The sequence below is a fragment of the Myotis daubentonii genome, chromosome 8, assembly GCF_963259705.1.
Source record: "Myotis daubentonii chromosome 8, mMyoDau2.1, whole genome shotgun sequence".
Classification (NCBI taxonomy): Eukaryota; Metazoa; Chordata; class Mammalia; order Chiroptera; family Vespertilionidae; genus Myotis; species Myotis daubentonii.
The window spans coordinates 12,767,649-12,791,853 of record NC_081847.1 but is presented as its reverse complement, the minus strand read 5'-3'; positions in this window follow the sequence as shown (position 1 = coordinate 12,791,853).

Genomic DNA, 24,205 nt, shown 5'->3' with positions numbered 1-24,205 from the left:
AGCCTTAAATCTTGTCCTAAACATCATGTGACTCCGGACTCCTGGGTCTGACAGGGACCTTGTTTGTGCAAATGGGCTTTCCTGTGAGCCTGTGTCCTGTGTGATGTGGAGGTGGGGAAGCACCTGTGGCTGGGTCGGGGGGTGGGGTGGGGGGGCACCGTGGGGGGTGTAGGCTCCTGCACGCTACATGTGGCGCTTACTCTCTGTTGACCATTTTGAAGCTGACCAGGCCTACAGGCTGCGAAGCTGGCTCCCTGGGTCTTATCAACTCGACAGGCTGGGGGCTGTGCCCAGCACCGCAGGGCTTGGGAGAGGGCTTGGCGGCTGCTCCCAGCTGACGAGGGGACAGAGGATGTCCTTCCTGTTTCCAAGGGCTCTGGGCCCCGCTGGCCTCCCTGTTGGACCCACACCTCCGTCTGGCCGCTGGGTACCAAATGGCCTTTGATGCAAGGAAATTGTCTGGCTGGAGCCAGGAGGGTGAGAAGCCAGGCCAAAGGGTAGGGGTCATTCAGCTTCCTGCTCCAGGACGGACGGGAAGACAGTCAGCTTGCCTCCTGTGCTGGGATAATTCACTCCTGGCTGGCAGGCTGTGGTGGTGACCTCACCTCGGGGCCCTCCTGGGGCCAGAGAAAATGAGTGTCCTTTCTGAGCACAAAAGGTGCTGAAGGTGCCAGTTTCCTGCGGGGAGCTGAGCAGGCGTGCAGGCGGCCCAGAGGCCCAGAGCTCGGAGCCCGAGTCAGGCTGGGGGTGGGGGGAGCTTCATGTTCCAAAGGAGAGATGATTCTTTCTTCTAAACAGGAAATGGTGACCCGCAGGCCGGGAGCAGCCCTTAATGACTTGCAGCTTTCCTCCCAAAAGAAAAAAAAAAAAGTTCTGTAACAATCGCCAAATTGTAGCTGGCCTCCCTGAAGGGAAGTTAGAGAGTTGGGGAGGGGGGGCGGGAGTTAGAGAGTTGGGGGCCCTGCGGGGCTGGGCATCAGTTTGCTGAAGGCCTACTGTGTCCTAGGTCCCCAGGCTGCCATTTACATCCACCCCACAGTAGGTGCTGACATCGAAGGAGAATGAATAAATGACTTCACTCCAAGGGACGGGCCTGGTGGAAAACCCCGGCTGGCATTGGAAGTTGGGTCTATCCTGGGGGCCAGGTCTGCCGGGCTCATGCCCCTGACAATCAGGATGCCTGGAGCACAGTCCTCCTGGACCCTCAGTTTCTGCTTCTATAGAATGGGGTGATGATGGTGCCTCCCTCTGGTTTAATGAGCTGTGTGTGTGCCAGGTCCTGCTCTGGGCCCTGGGGGTACAGCCGCGGACAGATGGACAGTCCCTGCACTCACGGAACTTACGTTCTAGCTGGGAGACATAAAACAAACACGTGATTAAATAAGCCGCTTTCCTACAGTGACGGTGCCAAGATGGAATTAAAGTGAGCACGTGCTGGAGAGCCACGGGTGGGGCCCCTCAGATAGGAGGCCCAGAGCTGGAGAGGGAGCTGGAGAAGGGCTGACATTCCAGGGGAAACCTGAAGGAGGAGAAAGTTCCAGTCAGAGGAGGGTGCAGCAAGGGCAAAGGCTGAGGCTAGGAAGAGCCGCCCCCCACCCACCCCAAGAAAGACCAGGGGCCTAGGGGCTGGGGGGGGGGGGCAGGTTGGCTAGTGGGCCTGCCAGATCCTGCAGAGCCTGTGGGGTTGGGGTCACAGTGCAGCCCAGAGGGCGGCCACTGGGGCTTTTTAAAATATATATTTTTATTGATTTCAGAGAGAAAAGGAGAGGGAGAGAGAGAGAAACATCAATGAGAGAGAATCATTGATCGGCTGCCTCCTGCATGCCCCACACTGGGGATAGAGCCTGCATCCCAGACATGTGCCTTGACTGGGAATCGAACCGTGACCTCCTGGTTTATAAGTCGATGCTCAACCACTGAGCCACGCCATGGGGGCAGCATAGATTTCTTAAGGACAAGGACATTCATATAACCATAGTTCAATAATCAAAATCAGAAAATTTAGCATTGGTGCGATGCTATGTCTAATCCATAATCATGGATTACGGTCATTAAGTTTTTCCAGCTGCCCCAGTGATGCCTCCATAGTCCTTTGGAGGGTGGGGTGGGGAGAGACTCGGCATTACAGCTTGCATTTACTTATCCTGTCTCTTTACTCTGTTATTCTGAGACACCTCTTTTCTTGGTCTTCCTTTTTTTTAAAGTATATTTTTATTGATCTCAGAGAGGAAGGGAGAGGGAGAGAGAGCTAGAAACATCAATGATGAGAAAGAATCACTGATCAGCTGCCTGCTGCACACCTCCAGCTGGGGATCTAGCCTGCAGCCGGGCATGTGCCCTTGACCAGGATCGAACCCAGGACTCTTCAGTCTGCAGGCTGACGCTCTATCCACTGAGCCAAATAAGCCAGGGCTTTTCTTGGTCTTTGGTGAGGTTGACATTTTTGAAGATTTCAGGCCAGCTGTTTGTAGGATGTTCCCCAAATTGGACTTTCCCAGCGCTTCCTGGAGATTAAGTTTGGTTGTGCACTTGGGGCAGAATCCCAGAGGTGGTGTGTCTTAGTGCAAGGTGTCATGAGGCACACAGGTTAGTTTGAACATTACTGCTGATGTCAGCGTGGACCGCTTGGTTAAGGTGGTGCATGCCGGTTTCGCCTGGGTAAAGTTCCTCTTTCTCCCTTTTGTACTAATCCGTATCTTGTGGGGAGACATTCCGAGACCATGTGAATATCCCCGTTACTCCCCAAACCTCCACCCACGAGTGTTAGCCCTCACTGGTGATTGTTGCCTAAGTCAATTATTACTCTGGTGGCTGCCAAGTGGTGATTTTCTGTTTGTACTGGTTGGCTTTCTGCTCCTCTGAGCTTTCCCTCTGTCCTAACAGCACCTCAGAGCTGTGGGGGTGGGGGACGTGGGATGGGGAGCAGCAGGGTCTGGGGGGGCCATGAGATCCTCCCCTGGGCTTTCTTTAAAGTGAGTCCAGAAAATAAATTGGCCATAAAGCTGCTCACCGTGCAAGTGTCCGGGCAGGCAGGCCTGGGGCCAGGGCCACCTCTGGGCACATCTGGGCCCCATTAGTGACTGGGCAGCTCCTCATGGATGTCCCTTGAGCTGGGATGGGTGGAACTCTGGTGGGCAGGGATTGGATCCTCCTTGCTCCTTTTTGCTTTCAAACCGTCAATGTCACACATGTTAAGTGAATTAATTTTTTCATTGAAAAACATGAGAAGATTAGATGTGAGGCACAAGTGACATGTGATCAACACACTAATCTCAATGCCTTTACTGCCCCCGTGTGATGCTGCGAATATCTCTTTGGATTAGAGAAAATAAACATATATATTCGTATGCACACCTGGCTCTGATCTCACTCCCAGGAAAAGCCAAAGCCCTCACCTTGACCCACGGGTGCCTCACCTCTACCTCTTCCCCTCTCCCATCCCCCTCACTCCCTCCAGCTCCAGGGCCTTCTGCCACCTCAGGGCCTTTGCACTTACAGCTCTTCTGCAGGAAGACTGGGCCTCCAGGGCCATTTGGCTGGCTTCCCCGTCCCCTGCATTCCAGTGCCCGCCCCTGTTTTTCTCCATAGCACTTGTCACCATCAACAAACCATATATTTCACTGTTCACAGTTTCTCTGCTGACTGTCTCTCCCACCGGCATGTCAGCTTCATGCGGGTGGAAATTCTGCCTGTGTTGCTGACTGCCAGGTCCCCGGTGCCTCAAGTCTTGAACACAGGAGGCGTACACTCAGTAAAACTTGGCCGAATGGATGATGAACGCGTGTACGTGTGAACCCAGGAAGTACAGTACAGCGTGATCACCACTCTTAGGGAGCACCTTCTAGGTGTCAGACTCGGCACTGAGCGCCACACAGAGAGGAACTCATTAAACCTTCACAACTGAGTCCAGAAAGAGGAAACCGAGACACAGAGAGGTTAAATAACTCGCCCAAGGTCACACAGCAAGTAAGTGGCAGCGCTGGGATTTGAATCCTGAGTTCTTTTATTACTGCTGTCATTTTGTTGTGGTTTTTTTTTTTCTACCATTGCAATGGGTGTAATTAAAACTTTTAAACTTGAAGTGCCACAAAGTCTGTGTCTTTACTACACGTGCTTGCCTACAACCTCTCACAGAGAGGGGCCTGTGTTGTCCTTTAACCAGTCTTCTAGAAACCACACGTTCTTCACCAGCCAGGTAGGCAGCCAAAGGTGTGTGTGGACATGGGGGGGGGGGGGGAGTCCAGGAGGGACGGGGTGGGTCAGGATATCCTGTGTGGTCCCTGCAGTCCAGGAGAGGTTCCAGACCAGGGGCTCCATGAGGGCAGGGCCACCCACCTGGCAAGACTGCCCTCCCGCCCAGGCCTGAACCCACTCGGGGTGACCACGGTGGGGTCATGTATTAGTTTCCTAGGGTTGCCATAAAAAATCCCACAAACTGGGTGGCTTAAGACAACAGGAGCTAATTCACAGTTCTGGAGACTGGACGTCTGGAATCAAGCGTTAGCGGGCTGTGCCTCTTGGGCAGCATCCCGGCGTGCCCCTTCCAGCTGCTTCCGTGGCTCCTGGTAACCCGGCGTCCCTTGGTTCACAGCTGCATCGGTTTGCTCTCCGCCTCCATCTTCACGGGGCCCTCTTCTGCGTCCTATTTCTCCCTGTTCTTTCTTCTTCTTATAAGGACACCGGTGATTGGATCAGGGCCCACCCTAACCCAGTGTGACCTCATCTTCACTCACATCTACAGAGACCCTACTTCCAAATAAGGTCACGTTCACGTGTTTTGGAAGTTGGGACTGAAGCATATCTTTTTGGGGGACAAATTCAACCCACCACAGGTGGCTACAGCCAAGGGCGCCCCAAGTCTTCCTCAGAGCCCCTGAATGCCTCCGGGAGCTTTTTATCATTCACCTGCCAAACCCTGAGGAGTCAGGAAGCCAGTCTGGAGGGTGGCCTGAGGAGGAGGAGGAGGAGGAGGAGGAGGAGGAGGAGCTGAATTTTGCCCCTGTGATTCCTGGAAGAAAGAGGGCCAAAGGCAAAAGCTCCTCTGACCCCTGACCTCAGAAGGTACTGTGTGAGCTGGCCGGGAGATGGATGAGAGCCAGCCGAGTGGGAGAGGTCAGCTGGAATTAGGGCCAGGGCCATGCAGCCCTGAGGGGAAGTTTTGGATTTATCCTGAGCGCACTGGGGAGCCACGGGAGGGTTTGAGTGGTGGTGGTGGTGGGGGTCGGGGTGGGGGTCACATGAGTGGATTAGTTCTTGGGGAAGATCCCTGGGGTGGCTGTGTGGCAGCCAGGCCAGCAGGGAGGTCCCAGTCCTCCCAGTGGCCGGCCCATGTGATGGAGGGAAGGGTGGAGCCAGAGATTTAGGGAAGTTTGGCAACTCGTGGATTGGAAGAGTGAGGGAGAGGATCAGGGCACTGTCTTGTCTGGATTTTCCAGCAACTGAAGGAAATAAAGACCAGTGAGGCAAAGAGCCATCAGTCGGGCAAATAATAATAATAATAATAATAATAATAATAATAATAATAATAATAGTAATAAAGACAGCAAACATTTCGTGAGGGTTCACTTCCTGGTTTGCACAGATTTAATCTTCACAACAGCCCTGGGCAATGTGAGTGTGGGAGCGGGTTCTGGAGCCGGACTGTGCGGGCTTTAGCCTCGCCTCCATTGCCTCCCTGCTGCGTGAAGCGGGGGCTCAGCCTGAGTCCATTTCCTCGTCGGAGGGTAGCTCCTCCTCCCCAGGGTTGTTGTGCAGATTAAAAGAGTGAATCCTTACAAATTGCTTGGCCTCGGGCCTGGCAGAGTAAATCCTCAGTAAACACTGGCTATTATTATGCCCGTTTTCCAAATAGGGGACTCCAGGCTCCAGAGGGTAGAGAACTTGACCAGAACCACACAGAGAATAATCCTAATGTTTCTGCTTCTTTGTGTCTCCTCACCCTTCCTTACGCCCTCACGGAAGTCTGGGGCCTGAGCTGGCCTGCTGACCCCCAGGGTCTGGTATCCTGTGCCCCCTGGAGCCTGGAGTGGGGCCGGGTGACAGGGGAGCTGGAAGACTCCCCATGCAGTCCTGGGTGCACCACCCCGCTGTGGTACAAGCTGGAAGGGCCTCAGGTGAGGGCAGCCGGTGCTCCCAAACCCATTCTATTTAGCTGGCACGATGGCCTGAAAGAAACACTTTCATGGGGGCTGAAAAGGCAGAAACAAGGAGAAGTGAACCCCATGTGTTACTCTGTGGGGTGCACAAAGAAACCTAGTTTTACTCCCAGGGAAATGCCCGAGCCTGGCAAAGGGCTTTCCTGAGGACCTCGACCCTTTCTTTGTGGATCTGAGAACCGCCCCTACCTCACTCCGCGACCCTGGGTGAGTCCCTGCTTTCTCTGGGCCTCACTTCACACATCAGTAAACCTTGTTCAACCTTTGATCCAATAATGAAATAAAAAGCACATAAACACATCCCCCCAGCACTTCTCAGAGAGCAGAATGCCATAAACAACCTACATGCCCCGCGCGAGGGGACTGGATGTGCTCACTGGGGTCCCGGCCTGCTCTGAGGACTTTGTGGCTGTTATAAATGGCAACACAGTCCTCAAAATAGGTATTGCGTGTGCAGCACATGGACAGAGAAAGGAAGGTGTCTGGCGTGTGACAAGCACCCCAAATATTTCTTGAAGGATCAAATGAAAGAACAAACGAGTGGTGGGTACTCAGTGCATATCTGTTGACAGGAAGAAATGAAAAAAGAAGGCCTTGTGGACTGAAGGGTCCCAGGTTCAATTCCAGTCAAGGGCACATGCCTGGGTTGTGGGCTCGATCCCCAGTAGGGGGTGTGCAGGAGGCAGCCGATCAATGATTCTCTTTCATCATTGATGTTTCTCTCTCTCTCCCTCTCCCTTCCTCTCTGAAATCAATAAAAATATATTAAAAAGAAAAAAGAAGGACATGTAAGACATGTACCCTGATCATAGTGATTGTCTGGGGGGGCGGGTAGGTTGAGGTGCTGGTGAAGAGGAGGGCATTGCCTTGTTGTTGTTAATCCTCACCCGAGGATGTTTTTCCATTGATTTTTAGCGTGGGGGCAGGGGTGAGAGAGAGAGAGAGAGAGGGGGAGAGAGAGAGAGAGAGAGAGAGAGAGAGAGAGAGAGAGAGAGAAACATCGATGTGAGAGAGACACATCGATGGTTGCCTCCTGCATGCACCCTGACCAGGGCCAGGGATCAAGCCTGCAACCGAGCTACATGCTCTTGACCGGAATGGACCCTGGGACCGTTCAGTCTGAAGGCCGACACTCTAACCACTGCACAACCGGCTGAGGTGAGGGCATTGCCTTCTTATAGCATTTTTATCTTTTCTGCTTCCGTATTATTGTTGCTTCCCCACAGTGAGCATGTTTCAGTTTGCAATCAATCAATCGATACTTTCGTGGATAAACTGGATGTTCACGTGTTTACTTCAAAAGGTGCCGACACCTGCTGACAGGTGAAGGGAGCAGCGAGCAGAGCAGCCTGAAAAAAACCTATGGTGCCATTTTCTTAAAATGCTCCTTTATTTGTACCCCTCTTTGCTCTCACAGAGAGGGAAATGTGTGCCCGGGGTCGTGGTGGTTCTGTGTGGATGGCGGGGTTGCTGGGGTTCGAATTCTCTTCTTCTTCTTCTTCTTCTTTTTTAATATATTAGTATTTTATTAATTTTTTACAGAGAGGAAGGGAGAAGGATAGAGAGTTAGACACATCGATGAGAGAGAAACATCGATCAGCTGCCTCCTGCACACCCCCTACTGGGGATGTGCCCACAACCAAGGTACATGCCCTTGACTGGAATGGAACCTGGGGCCGCAGGCCGACGCTCTATCCACGGAGCCAAACCGGTCAGGGCTCGAATTCTCTTCCTCATGTATCTCTGAACTTTCCACGACGGGCATGTGGGGTTTTTGTTGTTATTTTTCTAAACAGAAACACACATGCTGAAGAGCCAGGTTCCAGACCTGGCGATGTCACGGGATGAAGGCGGTCGCACGTGGTGATGACCGTGGCCGCCTGTCGCTTGCCTGAGGGCAGCGGGATGATGTCTGGATGTCATTCGGGGTCCACCCTGGGCACTGCCCGTGGTTAACTTCATTCGCAGCCTCTGTGTCTGTGGGTGGCCCGTTCTCCAGCCCCAGCGGGTCCATTATTCACCGAGCGTGTAAATATTTACCGCGCAGGCTGTTTACTGGCCGTGAGAAGGCCAGTCTGATGAGTGAGCGAGGCAGAGACGAAGCTCAGAAAGCACGGGGGACTTTCCTGAGGACACGCAGCTGTGAGGTCATCGGTTCCTCCAGGTGTTTTTAACGGCTTCCCTGAGACATAGTTCACTTACTGGACAATTCATCCACCTACAGGGTACAACGCAGCGGTTTTCAGTATGTGCGCAAGGCTGTGTAACCATCCCCGCTATCTAATTCCAGAGCATTGCATCACCGGAAAAAGACACCCGTATCCCTCAGCACCGTGCCCGTTTCCTCTTCCCCTCACCCCCGCGGGACCAGTCATCTGCTTTCTGTCTCTGTGGACTTTCCATACAAATACGGACTCATATGAGTGGATCGTACGGGTCCCCTGTGTCCTCTCGTGCCTGGCCGCTTTCACGCAGCACGGTTGTGAGGTTTATCTGCGCTGTGGCATGTGTCAGAACCGCTTCTCCCGTCCCGTGAACGTTCCACTGATGCTACCCCCCGTGTTGTCTGTCCCTCCATCCGCTGATGGACATTTGTTTCTGCTTTGGGCGTCTTACGAAGATGCTGTGGTGCACGTTCCTGTGCAGGTTTTGTGGGGACCACAGCAATGAATGGAAGAGTTCAAGTTGTACTGCATCCTCGACAGCACTTTGTTATTTTTGGTTTTTCTTTTGTATTTCAGCCAATTTAGTAGGTAAGTGCACGAGTATGTCACAGTTTTCTCAAGAGGTAACCGACATACGATAAACTGCCATATATAAAGTATAATTCAGATGAGTTTTCCTCTTGGGAAATAAAAGAGTGGGTTTTTGGGGTCTTTGCTTCGGCACCAGGGTCTGCCTTGTCCCAGGCTGGGTTGATGTCTGCTGGTGGGACCCACTATCTTGGGAAGGAGTGCCCCTGATGGGCCTCAGTTGTGACTCTCCCATCTGGGTCTCTCTGGGCAAAGGGCAGGTCTGTGGCTCCAGCTGTGCACCCGGTGACGACAGCTCAGTCCTGGCTGCATCTAGCACATGTGCACCCAGCCCCTATGCGTGTGGGGCCCTGTTCCAGGCACCAGTGATGCAGCAGCACACAGGCCAGGCCCTGTCCTCAGAGAGCTGACAGTCCAGTGAGGGGGACATTCGAGGAACCCTCCCCAGAGATGCTGAAGGAGAGGAGTTCACCAGACAAAGAGCAAGTCAGTGGGAGGAGGAAGCTGAAGGCAGAGGGAGGAGGAAGTGCAAAGGCCCTGAGGTGGGACCGCGCTTGGTGTACTCAAGAAGAGACACGGAAGTCAGTGTGGCTCAGGGGAGCCAGGTGGGCTAGAGGCGGGAGGTGGGGTGGGAGAGGTGGGCAGGGGCCCACCAGCCAGGTGTTCGCACTTTATTCTAAGCTGTAGGGAGCCACCAGGGGAATTTAGGCGGAGGAGTGACTTCCCTCTGGCTGCGTGTGGGAAACAGGCCAAGGGAGCTGAAAGGAAGTGGGAGACAAGAGAGGAGCCACCTGCATGCCGTGGCTTCCGTTGGAGAGCGGTGGGAGGAAGGTGGGGGGGTGGTGCATGGGCTGCGAGGTGGAGAGTGACTGAATGGGAGGAAGGCTCCCAGCGCTCCTGGGCGTGCGCTTGAGCCATGGAGAGGGGCCTGGTGGGTGGCGGTGCCAACGGACAAAACCGAGTCTCGGGAGAAGAGACAGCGAGGAAAACGACGAGACAAACGTTTATAATTCTCCTCTCTCTGGACCCTCCCGGCCATCTCTACCAGCCCCCTAAGCCACCCTCACCTCTGTGTTCAGCCGGGCCTGGGGCCTCAGGCCAGCAAGCGAGTGGGCAGACCCAGGACCCTGCCTGCCCCCGCTCCTCCGCTCCTCCACTGCCTCCCTGGCCCCACGCCTTCCCCACCATAGCCCCTCCACCAGACGCTGGTGAGCACCTGGGCAGAGGCCTGGCACAGTGCCTGGCACGTAATAGGCACTCAGTAAATATCTGCTGAATGAAAGAAAGCCGTAGATGCCCTCGGTGGAGGCGATGGTACTAGAGAGCCCGGGGGAGCGTGGAGAAGGGCGGACGAGTTCTCACTCACGGCTCCCGCTCCACCGTGGCCTGTGGGAGCCAGAGGCTTTCCAGGATCTTGGCTGAGGTGGAGCAACCAGTTCCGAGCCAGGAATGAAGGTTATCACAGCAGCCCTCGGGAGGTGCGCGCGCTCTTACTATCACATGCCCGCTGTACTGAGGAGGAGGCCAGAGTCACATAAGGAAGAGGCATTTGCCCCAGGCCCCCCGGTGATCATGGCCTAGCAGGATTTGAACCTAGACCTGTCTGACTGCATTGTCCTTATCTCATCTTTTGTCCTCAAAGGGCTTTTTATTTTTTTAAAAATCTTTATTGTTGAAAGTATTACACATGTCCCCTCTCCCCCCACTCCCCCATTGACTTCTTCTAGCCCAACCCCCTCAAAGGGCTTTTTAGAAAAATTAAAATGTAGGGACTCAAGGGGCAGGGAAGGATTTCTGTAGGTACAGGCCCGTCCAGAATACTTCAAGAGCAAGTACAGCCCTAGCTCAGGGGGTTACAGCAGCACCCCGATGCCCCAAAGTTGTGGGCTTGATCCTCGGTCAGGGAACATACAAGAAGCAACCAATGAATGCATAAATAAGTGGAATAACAAGTCAATTTCTCTCTCTCTCTCTCTACCAAAAAATAAAGAGTAAATACAGCCCTAACTGGTTTGGCTCGGTGGACAGAGCGTCAGCCTGTGGACTGAAGGGTCCCAGGTTCGATTCCGGTCAAGGGCATGTACCTTGGTTGTGGGCACATCCCCAGTAGGGGGTGTGCAGGAGGCAGCTGATCAATGTTTCTCTCTCATCGATGTTTCTAACTCTCTATCCCTCTCCCTTCCTCTCTGTGAAAAATCAATAAAATATATTTTTTTAAAAAGAGCAAATACAGATGTGCTAGCATCTGTGTCGAGGGGCCTCTGTGGAGGAGACCTGCAGGTGCGGCTCAGGGCAGGAGGAAGATTGACGTCACATTTTTCGTTCTGAACTCTGTTTTGTTTTTCTTCTTCTAACTTTTAACAAAGGTCTAACAATTGTACGGAGATGAGCGCATCAGAAGTGTCCAGGCCCAGGCCTTTTTCCAAAGTGAACCTACCTGTGGAACCGGCAGGCAGGTCAGGAAACAAGAAACAACATTCCAGTCCGCGGAAGCCAGCACGGTAATCTGTGGGATGCACCCACATTGTGGAATGCGTCAATACTGTGTTCATTTTCATTTATTTTTATTTTTTAAATATATTTTTACTGATTTCAGAGAGGAAGAGAGAGGGGCAGAGAGAGGGAAACCTCAGTGATGAGAGAGAGAGTCATTGATTGGCTGCCTCCTGCACGCCCCACACGGGGAATCAAGCCTGCACCTGGGCAATGTGCCCTGACCGGGAATCGAACTGTGACCTGGTTCATAGGTCGATGCTCAACCACTAGCCACGCCGGCCGGAGTATATACTGTGTTCGTTTTTAGTGCTGATTTCTGTTCTACCATATGCATGACTATTCCGCAGCTGCTTATTCACTCAGCAGCTGATGGACACTTGAGCTGTTTCTAGTTTTTTTTGCGACTATGAATAAAGCCACCAGAAGCATCCACATGGAGATTTTTGTGTGAACATAAGTTTGGTTTTTTAAGAATTTTTTTATTGATTTTAGAGAGAGAGGAAGGGAGAAGGAGAGAAACATCGATAGGCTGCTGTAGGGCGCGGGTATAGGGTTCAGCGTCCGACTGACCTGTTGGCAAAGCCACAAACAAGTCCCAGCTTCCAGCGCTCAGTCCTCTTAGCATAATTAGGCTCCACCTTATGACACTCCCTAGATCCTATCTGGGCAGCTAATGGGCTGAGGGAGATGCAGCAAGTACTGCCAAAATAAGTGAAACTCACAAGAACATTGTAACTATGGTGACCACTACCTTGTTTACCTCTGGCTATAAAAGAAAGGCTCAGCTGGCCTCTGGATCTCTCTCTGTGGCCTCAGCCAGGCTCAGGAAGATCCACCTAGACCCAGCTTATTCTCTTTGTCTGTCATTTCTTCATCCATTCGCCGCCCTCACTCAGGCTGGTGAACCCTTGGCTGAGCTGGCTCAGCACAGGCTGCCTCCTGGGGAAGATGCCTCCTGCACACCCCCTACCGGGAATTAAGCTGAAACCCAGGCACATGCCTGACTTGGAATTGAGCTGGTGACCTCCTGAGGCATGGGATGACGCTCAACCAACTGAGCCACCCTGGCCAGGCAAGTTTGATTTCTTTTGGGTAAAGACCTAGGGTGGGATTGTTGGGTTGTATAGGAAGCTTGTGTTTAATGTGATAACAAACTGCCCAGCTGTTTTCCAGAGCTCTGTGCCAGTTTGCATTCCCACCAGAAATGTCTGAGAGTGTTCTGGTTGCTCCACATCTTGGTCAGCACTTGGTATCTTCAGTTTTTATTTTTTATTTTAGCCATCCTAAGAGGTGAGTAGTGTGTATACACGCATGCGCACACATGTGTTTTTAACAGCTTTCTCAAAGACGTAATTGACATACAATAAACTGCCATATATACACATCAGAATTTGATGAGTTTTGACACAGGTATACACACCTGTGAGACTAGCACAATTATGACAGTGAAAATATCCATTTCCCCCCCCAAAGTTTCTTATGTCTTTTCTTGTAATTCCCTCTCCCTCCTCATTCCCCGCTACCCCCTGAGTACTGATGATCTGCTTCCTGTCACTATTGACCAATTTAAATTTTCTAGAAATCATATCAATGGAATCCTATGGTCTGTTCTCCCTTTTGGTCTGACTTCTTTCTCGCAGCATAATTATTTTGGGATTCTCCAGTGGTGCAGTGTGTCAACCGTTCATGCCTTTTTAATGCTGAGTGGTATTCCTTTGTGTGGATGAACCGCCATGTGGATATTCCATTCACCTCTGATGGACATTCAGATGGTTTCCAGTTTGGGCAATTACGAATGAAACTGCTATAAACACTCATGGACACATGAATTTGTTTGTGTGTGGGCATATGTTTACATTTCTCTTGGAGTGCAGTTGCTGGATTGTTTAATAAGAAACTGTCAAACTGTTTTCCAAAGTGGCTACAACATTTTGCCTTCTGACCAGCAGTGCACAAGAGTTCCAGTTCCTTCACGTCTGCGCCAACCCTTGGTATGGCCAGTCTTTTAGATTTTAGCCTTTCTATCGGGCATTTAGTGGTATTTCATTGCAATTTTCATTTCATTTCCCTAACCATTAGCGATGTTGAACATCCTTCCATGTATTTATTCACACTCCATGTATTTTAATTAGTAAGGATATACAATATAAAAATACTTTCTACATTTCTTTTATAAATTTTTTTTTGTTAATACTCTCCTGAGGATATTTTTCCATTGATTTTTTAGAGAGAGTGGAAGAGAGAGGGAAAGACAGAGAGAAACATCGATGTGAGAGAAATACATTGATTGGTTGCCTCCTGCACATGCCCTGGCCAGGGCCTGGACCGGGGAGGAGCCTGCAACCAAGGTATGAGCCCTTGACAGGAATCATATCCGGGACCCTTTGGTCCTCAGGCCGACGCTCTATCCACTGAGTCAGATGGGCTAGGGCTCCGTTTCTTAGTGGTCTTATTGAATTTGAGAGTTCTTTATATATTATGGATACACATTCTTGACCAGCTATGTCTTTTGCAGATAGTATCTCCTAATCTGTGCGGATTTCTTCTCCGATCATTTCCTTTACCCATTTTTCCACTGGGCTAATCAATGCTCTTATCAATGTTTAAGGGGGACTTTGTGCTTCTTTCCATCTTCAGTTTCTGGTTACAGACCCTGCCTGTTCCAGCTCAGGAGGTTGCAGCTGCGGGGTGGAGAGAGGGCACTGTCGAATCCAGGAGAATTCTACTTTTCTCTTCTGCTGCCCGTGCGCCGCGTCAGTTTCCTCATTCCTCTAATGGGGATAACCAAGTAGCTCCTCTGAGGCCGAAAAGAGCTTTAACAGGTAATACGCTGGGAACACTGGCTGGCAGCTTCATTGCTGTCATTTTCATTGCTGTCATTTTCATCGCTGTCCTTGCCTACCTGTGTTTAGAGGGCAAGTGCTAGGGTTCAGATCTCAGGTCTGCACTTGGGTAAGGATACTTCCGTCCGTGTCTCAATCTCTCCATCCGTAACATGGCTAACGTGAGGGTTGAAAACACGAACGCATGTAAAGTGCTCGCTCAACACAGCGTAAAGGCTGAACAAAAGTTAGATACTATTTTTATTGCATGCGTCTTCACGTAGAGATGAGCCACCAGGAGGAATCGCACCGCTCACGGGTGCAGGCTGGGCGCTGCTCTGACACTCTCCCTCCATTCTGTTCCTCCCCTGCTGGCCTGGCCGGTCCTGTGCTAAAAGATGGAGAATTAGACCTGGCCTTGGCCGTGTCACATCAATGTATCATGTTATGAGTACAACAGACCCTGGTTCAAATCCCAGCTTGACTACAGACCTGCCGAAGGACCTTGGATAGGCTTCTTAACCGCTCTGAGCCTCAATTTCCTCAATTGGAAAGGGGAATTACACAGATTCCAGGACTGGCAGAAAGGAATGGAAAAAGTAATGCATGAGAGCCACCTATAGTAAATGATTAAGAAAGTCTAGCTAAGCGCAGCCAGTGCCCACCTATGAACCAGGAGGTGGAGGTTTGATTCCCAGTCAGGGCCCATGCGGGCTGGGTCCCCAGTGGGGGACATGCAGGAGGCAGTCAATCAAAGATTCTCTCTTGTCATGGATGTTTCTAGCTGTCTCTCACCTCTCCCTCTCTCTCCTTAATCAATAAAAATCTATTTTAAAGAAAGAAAAAAGAAATGCTAGCTAAGATTGCTCCTGCCTCAGGGCCTTTGCACATGCTGTTTCTTCTGCCTGGAGCAGCCTTCCTTTGGATGCTCAGGGCTCCCACCATCAGAGAGGCCTTTCCTCACCATCCTATCGACTATTTCTTGCCCTCCCACCCCTCTCTCAGAGCTCACCCCCACCACTGTCACTCCCCATCCCCCTGCTTTATTTCCCCCCACTTTACTTTGTGTTTCTGACACTTTATTTTAGGTGTTTATTTGGCCACGTCTGGCTCCCCCACTGCACTGGCAGCCACAGGAGGGTGGAGAGTGCTGTGTTTTGTTCACTGCCCTGTCCCGATCTCTCGGACAGCACCTGGCACATCGTAGGCACACAGAGAAGCCTGAGCTGTGCTCAGACTCAGTATAATGACCCCCAGCCCTCCTGTGCGACCGTGGACAATTTATTTCAATTTCCTGAGCTTGGTTTTACCTCCTGCAAAACGGGGCTCGGAGAAGCCTTTCCCACACTGAGTTGGCGGGGGAGTCTCGGGGGACCCCGTTCTGAAGCTCTCAGCACTTTCAGAAAAGCTCAATAAATGCCGGCTGGTGTTTTTGTTTTGTTTTTTTAAAATGTATGTTTATGAATGTGGGATTCTCTAGGCTGCGTCCTGGGAAGGGGGCCCTGTCTGCCAGGAGCAGGCCCGGCCTCGGCGGGTGCAGACCCCGCCCTCCCCTCCCCTCCCCTCCCTTCGCAAGCCGGGCGCCCCTCCAGGCCGCCGGCCCCTCCCCCGCAGGCCCCCAGCGAGACGAATGCAGCACACGGCGGCCTTTATGGGGCCCGCAGACAGCGCGTCGCCAGGCTAACCCTGCGTGGAAAATTCGGAGGTGGAAGGCAAGGCGCCTTAATGAGGGGGCCGCCAGCAGCGGCGGCGGCCAGAGGCGGAGGGGGCGGCCGGCCGGCGGAAACGTGAGCCGGGCTCTGGCCGCCGCCCCCGCGCATTCCCCCTCCCTCCTTCCCCCTCCGACCGCCGGCAGGTGGAGGGGGCAGGAAGCACCGTGCAGCCCGGCCCGCTCCTCACCGCCCGGGCTGTTCCTCCCGTCCCGGGAGCCTCGCTTCTCTGTGCGCCCCGACGTTTTCCTCCGGAAAATGGGCTCAACCTTCCTCCGGCGGGCGGGAGGCTTGAATGCGTTGATAGGCGCACTGGAGCTCTGGGCAGAGCCGGGCATTGATGGGTACGATGCACGTGAGGGTTTCATCAGCCGCACGCGGAGGCTGAGATATACAGAAAAGGAGGCACGTTCGGATTGGCGGCTTCCCCACCACCTGTGGTGAGACCTGAACCAGGCTTCAAACCAGGGGATCCTGGAAGTGGAGGCCGGCAGGTCAAGGTTATGGGCCCAGGACCTGGAGTGGGACAGAGCTGAGTGCCCAGCCCCAGGACGGCCGTGTGGGCCTGGAGTCAGCCGAGGTGTCTCTCTGAACCTCAGTTTTCTCATCTGTCAAGTGGGCATGGGCAGGCACCGTGGCACAGCTGGGGGGAGAGCAGAGAGCAGGACCTCCAGCCGGTAGGCTCTGAGGCTTCCATCCCAGTGGGGACCGCAGAGGGATTCCCTTGAAAAAGGGAAACAAATAGACTCACAGGTATTTATATAATGAAGACCCCTGGCCCTTGGGCTGGGAAGAGCCAGAGGGAGGAGGAAATGGGAGGATGACTAGAAGAAGGGAGAGCAGGTGACCCGGAATGAGGGAGTTCACTTCTAGAGTCAGACTCTAGGGAGACAGAAAGCAAAGCTCAAGGCAGTCAGACCTCAGACTTGCTTTTCCTTCCATGTGTAACACTGTTCCTAACCCCATGTCCCCACAGCACTCCCCTCACTTCCTCCTGCCTCTCCTCAAAGGTCCCTCCTTGGAGAGGCCTTTTCAGACCACCATCTCAACACCCCCCCCCCCCCCCGCCTTTCTCTTTGCACCTGAGGCCCTGATTCATTTCTCTCTTTTAGTTGTTGTTTTTTGTTTATTTGTTTTTTAAATATATATTTATTGATTTCAGAGAGGAAGGGAGAGGGAGAGAGATAGAAACATCAGTGATGAGAGAGGATCATTGATTGGCTGCCTCCTGTACGCCCCCTACTGGGGATCCAGTCTGCAACCTGGGCATGCGCCCCTGACCAGAATCAAACTCAGAACTTTTCAGTCCGCAGGCTGACGCTCTATCCACTGAGTCAAATGAGTTAGGGCAGATTATTTCTCTTTCTTATACCTTTTTGTTCACTTGTTTCTGTCCTCTGGCACCTGCCTGTGAGCTCAGTGGGGAAGGGGACTTTGTTCACAGCTGTAGCCTTTGCTCCCTGCCTGGCACACAGTAGGTACTCAATAAATGACTAAGGAATGAATGAATGAACAGAGCTACCCAGGCAGTAAAGGACAAAGAAAGCGTCCCCCTATTTTTTCCTGGTGATTCCATTTCTGGCTTGTAGGGGAGAGGTTTCTTAAGCGACAGACAGGCAGATCAGTGTCAGGTGAGTGGAGGGACAGGGACAGAAGGCTCCAGGGCCCTGCAGAGAGAAGCTCATTTTTATCTGGCTGCAGCAGCCCAGCAGGGCAGGCAGGCCTGGGAGCTGGGAGCCTGGCCTGCGTGTCACTGGCACATGTGAGAAAACTCTCACGTTGTAATCACAGCCCGGCTCCCTCCTGGCTGGGGCTGCAGGCTGGATCCTCCTTGGGCTGGCAGGAGGCTCCCAGGGTCCCCAGCCTGGGTGGTGCATATGGTGGGGCCTCCTAGACCCTGGGGTCCTCTTCCTGGGGGTGGGGCATGAGTCCTGGGTTTTCACAGACAGGAAAGTATAAAGCTCAAAGGTGAACCAGCCTGCCTGGGTTCAATTCCCAACAGCCACTTAGGGCTGTGTGACCCCTGGTCAAGCTGCCCACCCTCACTGTGGTCCTTACCATTAAAAAGGTACAAAAATAGTAAAAGTATGAGATAATGTAGTACCTTGAGCTAGTTCAGGGGCTCATCTCCTTTTGTGCCATAGGACCCTTTTATGTTCATAAATTAATTTATTTTAATTTTAGAGAGAGAGGGAGGGAGAAAGAGAGAAAGGGAGAGAGAGATGGACTTGTTGTTCCACTTATGCATTCATTGATTGATTCTTGTATGTGCCCTGACCAGGGATTGAACCTGCAACCTTGGCGTGTCGGGACTACGTTCTAAACAACTGAGCTACCTGGCCAGGGCCTTATGTTTATAAATTTAGTTTTAAATTTAGAAATTAAAGTGCATAAGATAAAAAGAAAACCAATTACATTGAACTGCATTTACCAACATACTTAATAGTCAGATGTTGGATGTGGTGACAGCTGTACCTCTCTGTTAATGCATTTAATGACAAGATCTGACCGTGGGCCCAGTCACCAGGTCATGTCGAAGTCCAGAAGAGGACGAACACGTTTCTGGACACTGCAGAGGCACATGGACATGCCTGCGATTCCTGAGTGACAAAGCCACAGCCCAGCTCCTCCGCTGTGGTTTGCTTCCCACATCTGCCTGTAAGGGAAGGAAATGCCAAATTTCAGTTGGGGGTTAGTGAAATCAAGATGTACCTTTCTTTCCCAGTCCAAGTTCATGGGTCTGTGTATTCGGGTGCGGGGAGGAAGGGAGAGTGTGTTGGGGGGGGTGAGTGACAAGGTCTCTCTAGGGATGGTCCAGGCGCAGAGGAGCCCAGGTGAGTCAGGTGAAGACGCCTCAGGTGTTCGAGAGAGAGCTCTGGATGCAGAGTTCCCTGGCTCTGGGTTCGAATTTGACGGGCTCTGGATGACCGCTGTCAGGGGCTGCCGCTCTCAGCCGCTGGGAGGGAATGAGGATGGGGCAGGACAGCAGTTGTCAGGTGATGGTCACAGGGCCAGGCCCTAGAGAGCAGCTCAGGTTTAGGGGGAGCAGGAAATGCAGGGGTGGGAACAGGGCACTGTGCTGCTGGCCTCTCTGGGACCTGGGCCTGTGTGTGGGTCACAGCTTTGTGTTTGTCATCTGGATCAGCTTGTGTGTATCTGGGTGTCTAGGCAGGGTGTGTGGGTATATTTGTGGAGGCACATGATGTTGGGTGGGTATGGGTATGTGTGTCAGTGGGTGGGCCAGTCCTGTGTTGCTGTGTGTGTGTCTATATTTGTGAGTGGGTATAGTGGGAGGGTCCGTTCTGGGAGTGCATTGGCGTGTGTGTGTGTCTGTGTGTGAGTCAGTGTTTGGTTGGGGGGGTCCGATGTACGTTTGTGTGGGAGCTGGAGATCTCTGGGTTGTGTCTGTGTTCGTTCGGGTCTGGGGGTCTCTGGTGTGAGAATGTGGGTGTATTTGGGGGCAGACGGGAGGGTGGATGTTGTGTGCGCGCGAATGGGTATGCACACACATCAGGGCTGGTGGGGGTGTCCAGTGTGTGTCTGTGTGAGCGTGTGTGGCCCTGTCACCGCCAGCTCCAGGCCCAGCCACATAAACTTCACACCCCTGCAGGCGGGCTCAGGCAGCCCCGCGTCAGGCAATGGGAAGCAGATGGGGCCGGGATGGAGGCCATATGGGGCTGGGGGCGGGGGCGCATTCCTCCCTCAGAGCCGCCAGGAAGCCCCCTGCCTGCTGGCCTCCCATCAGGGTGGGAGCTGAAACTGACACAGTAACAAATGTCCCTCAGCCAGCGTGGAGCCAGGGGAGGTGGGAGGCAGCCCCTGCCTGCCCCACGGGGGAGTGTGAGTGTGTGCGTGCATGTGTGTGTGTGTGTGTGTGTGTGTGTGCGCGCTGGGGGAGCGGTCCAGGAAATATTAGCAGGGCTGAGAAGCCATAGCTGACCCCAGGTCTGTGCAACCTTGGGTACCACACCCACCCATTCATGCCTCAGTTTCCCCAGCAGGGTCACAATGAGGTGTCCGTTTGGGGTGGGATAGTGAGAAGTGTGGGCCTACCCTATTTCTCAACGGAGGGTAGGACCCTAGCTCCAGAAAGGGGCGGATACCAACAGCAGCAGTGGCAGAAACAGTAATGGCAGCTAGCCCCGCCGGGGGGTGGGGGGAGGGGGGGGGGGGGAGGCACTGAGAGTGCTTACGAAGTGGTCTCTGGAGTCAGACTGGCCTGGATTCTACTCTCCTGCTCTGCCCCTTCCTGGCTGTGCACGCTGGGGAAGTCCTCTCTGTGCCTCAGTTTCTCCTCTGTAAAATGGAGGTAATGATAACAGCACCTCTGCCCTCCGGGTGGTCATGAAGGCTGAGGTAACCGGGGTTAATGCTCCCCACAGCCAGCCCCAGGCTGCAGGCCGGCCTTGGGGCCCCAGGGCTGTGCAGCACAGCTGTTTAGCACGTCTTCGTTGCCCACATTAGCTCATGGGAACTTCTCAACAACCCCAGGAGGCAGCTCCTGGGCTTAGGGCCATTTTGCAAGTGAGACCCGGAGAACCACAGCACTCAGCCCCGCCCGGAGCCAACAGGATGTCAGTGGCAGAGCCGGAGTTCAAACCCAGGCCTCCTGTCCCTAGAGCCCACTCTCCTGACCACCTTTCAGGGCTCCGTTGGTGAGAGCCAGCCCTGCCTCCAGGACCCAAGTCGACTCGGGCGGGTCAGGTTCCCATCTCTCTGCTGTGTGACCCTGGGAAGTGCCTGCCTGGACCTCGGGGAACCTCAGGAGGTGTGGAGAGGGGTCGTGGAGACAGGGTTTGAAAGGAGGAAATGGAGCAACTCTTATTCTCAGGGCAAGTATCCTAAAAATTGCCCCTATTGCCTTTCTTCTGCTGGAAGTTAACATCAGAGAAGGGCCGCGGTGGAGGACTGGCCCAGGAGCTGAGGCCGGCCCTGGGTGGCTTTGGCAGGGCTGTTGGGTCACCCCTCCAAACTTCCCAAAGGGGTATTTTCCAAAGGGGGCTGTCAGGAATTTTAATCAAATCATGTAAGTAACGCAGCACATGCTAGGTGCCCGACATGTGTTAAGTCCACCTTCTCCCCAAATTTTGTCCCTTGTGGGCCCCTATAGGAGATACTAGGTTGGTTCCTGCTCAGCACCCACTCCCCTCCTCTGATCCTCAATCCTGGGAGCTGGGGATGGAGAGGGTGGTTCAGTAGAGCCGATTTCATCCCCAGGGGTGGAGCATGTGACCCAGGGCTGACCAATCAGAGCACTGCATTCTCTCAGCCAATCAGAGGCAGGCCTGGGATTTTTAGCTGGACCTGGAGGAATGAGGCACTTTCTATTGGGGCTGCTGGTTGGGTGGAAGCCTAGAGTGTGGGGTTCATCTTGCCTTCGTGGGAATGGGGAGCTTGAATGAGAGTGGAGCCAGCAAAAATAGAGAGAAAGCCAGTCACGATGATAAAATTTACCTCCATGCAGTCACGCTCGGTACCATTATGGTTCCTGCTTTGTGGGTGAGAAACTGAGGTCAGATCCATAGTCACACAGCTAAGAAGGGGCAGAGCAGGGATTTGAACCCAGGCGGACTGGCGCCAGTGGCTGGGCCCTGAACCTCTGGGCTCCACAGAGCCCTTTGGTGTAAATCCCTCCCCCGAGCCTGGAATCCTCTCACCCAGCCTGGTTTTTGAACTCAGCTATTTCTGAGCCTCCCGAGGGACAATGTTTCCTGCCTCTGGCAGAAAAATCAGGGAAAAATGAGAGCCCTGTGGTTTGGCCCCAAATTCAGTTTGGGCAAGCTTGAGACAGATGAGAACCTTTCTTTTCTTTTCTTTTTTTTCTTTCTTTCTTTCTTTCTTTCTTTCTTTCTTTCTTTCTTTCTTTCTTTCTTTTCTTTCTCTCTCTTTCTCTCTCTTTCTCTCTCTTTCTCTCTTTCTCTCTCTCTCTCTCCCTCCCTCCATCCCTCCCTCTCTTTTCTTCTCCTCTCCCTCCCTCTTCTCTCCTTTACTTGTTTCCTTCCTTCCATCCTTCTTTCCTTCTTCCCACCCCGTTCCTCTTGCCTGAAATAAAACAACACCTCACACGTGGCTTGTGCTCTTGCCTCTGCCTGGATGACCTCCATCTCAGCCCTGCTCCAGGCCTAGTTGGCTACATGAGGTCCCAGTGCAGCCACCACCAGGGACACATTAAACGCAGCCCCAGGGCCCTGCATGGACAGCCACCTGCTTGCCCATCTGGGGTGGGGCTGGCGGAGATGAGCACCCAGCAGAGATGTGTATGCAGGTGGTCCGTGGGACAATGCGTGAAGGTGTCTTTGTAGGACCTTGAAGACCAAGGATAAAACTTGTGCCTGGGAGGCAGGAGGGGGCTGGGAGCTGGACCCAGAATGGGGCCCTGAAGGAGGGGCCCTCGCTGTCCTTTGAACATTTAGATTTAAGTTCCAACTCAGCCAGCTTTTCACAGTGGACAGGTGCCATGACTTTTCTGAGCCTCAGTTTGCTCATTGAGAAATGGAGATTATAAAACACACACAACTCAAATATGTGTTGCGCTGGTAGAACATACCAGGCTCTGGGGCTTAGCGCTTGACATGGAGAAATGTATTGAATCCTCAAAACCCCACGAAGTGGGTACTGTTATTATTAATGTTTCAGAAGGTAAAACCAAGACGCAGAGTGGTCAAGTTACTTGTCCAAGGTCACACAGCTGGTGGGTGGCAGAGCTGGGACTTGAACCAGGCATCTGGCTCCAGACTCTGCTCTGACCAGTAGAGAGTTTTAGCTGGCTTTCTTTTATTCACGGCTGTGTCCCCAGTGCCTGGCCCATGGTAGGTCTCAATAAATATTTGTTGAATGAATCAATGGATTGATCGCCCACCCATTGAAGAGAGTTGCCTCAATTAATAGGTGCTCTCTAATTGCTCATTCTCCCTAAATGTGGGAGATATTAAAGCAAGTGCTAATCCCATGGGCATTAGCTGATTTGGTCAGCTTCCTAGTCTCTCCTTCACTCTGGTGTCTGGAGTGATCTTGTCTCCCTGTCAGGCCAGACGGGTAAGCCTGGTGCCAAGCGCACAGTAGGTGCTCAGAGGAGGAGGATAGCTACGTGAATGCTTGCTTTGTGTTAGGCTTTTTAAACATCCACCATTTGATCCACTTTTCCTTACAGCCAACGCAAAGGAGGGGCCCAGTGACTGGCCCTGAACAGACACTGCATCGATGTTTGCTGAACGACTGAATGAAATGCAGAGTTGGCTGCACTGGTAGGGTGTGTCTGGCACAAGCCCCACCCACCACCCACTGTCTGCCAGCTCCGGGCCAAGCCTGGGTTTCCACATCTGCTGGCACTGCCAGGAGGTGAATGGGCCTTGGGGGAGGCAGTTCCCGGCCGTGGAGCTGGGGCCTGTGGGAAGGCGGCCAGGGGGAGGAATTTCCTCCATGAAGTTAAACCCGGGCTGAGTAATTCCTCGTCCTCGTCCAGCAGCGGCTGGGAGAGCAAGCGTGGGGCCGTGGGACTCACCAGTTATAGCTGAGCCTGGAGCTTTGCCAGCTGCTGTTCTTGGGCCCAAAGCTCTGTCCCAGGAGGAGGAGCCGCATCCAGGAGGTGCCACCACGAGCTTGGCGGAGTCACATCCCCTTGCTGCGTCTGGGTTCCCTTTCTGGCACCCTGGGAGGGCAGCTGTCCCAGCCTGGAGGGGCTGTTCTGAGACTCAGAGGGGTCATGCATGCCAAGCCGGGGCAGGTTTTATTATCGCGTGGAGGACAGAAGCCGCCTGGGGGTGCAGTCGACAGGGCTCGATGCAACGGGCCCAGAGGGCCTTGGGTGAGTCACTTCCTTCTGCAAACCTGGCTTTCCCCAATGGCCTGCTCCCGAGACCCAAGCAAGAATGTTCTTAGAGGCAAGAACTTTGGAACCATAAGTGAGAAAACAATGACAACCATACTAGCACCTTTACAAAGGTATTTATAAATAATGCCTTTACAAATCACTCCCTCCCTTGTTCCTTCAGCTAATATACGTTAGCTCCATGCATTTATTCAGCAAACATCAATGGGCACGTTCCATGCCAGGAGAAGGTTGCCAGATTTAGCAAAAACAAAAACAAGGTCAGCAACAACAAAACCTCAGGACACCCAGTTACACTGATCTTCAGAAAAACAGCACATAACTTTTTAGTGTAATTATGTCCTGTGTAGCGTCCGTTAGCGTGAGCATGTCTCGTGCAACCCCACGGAGGCCTCTGTGGTCTCACAGCCCGTGAGGTGGGAATTGTCACCCATGTTTAGCC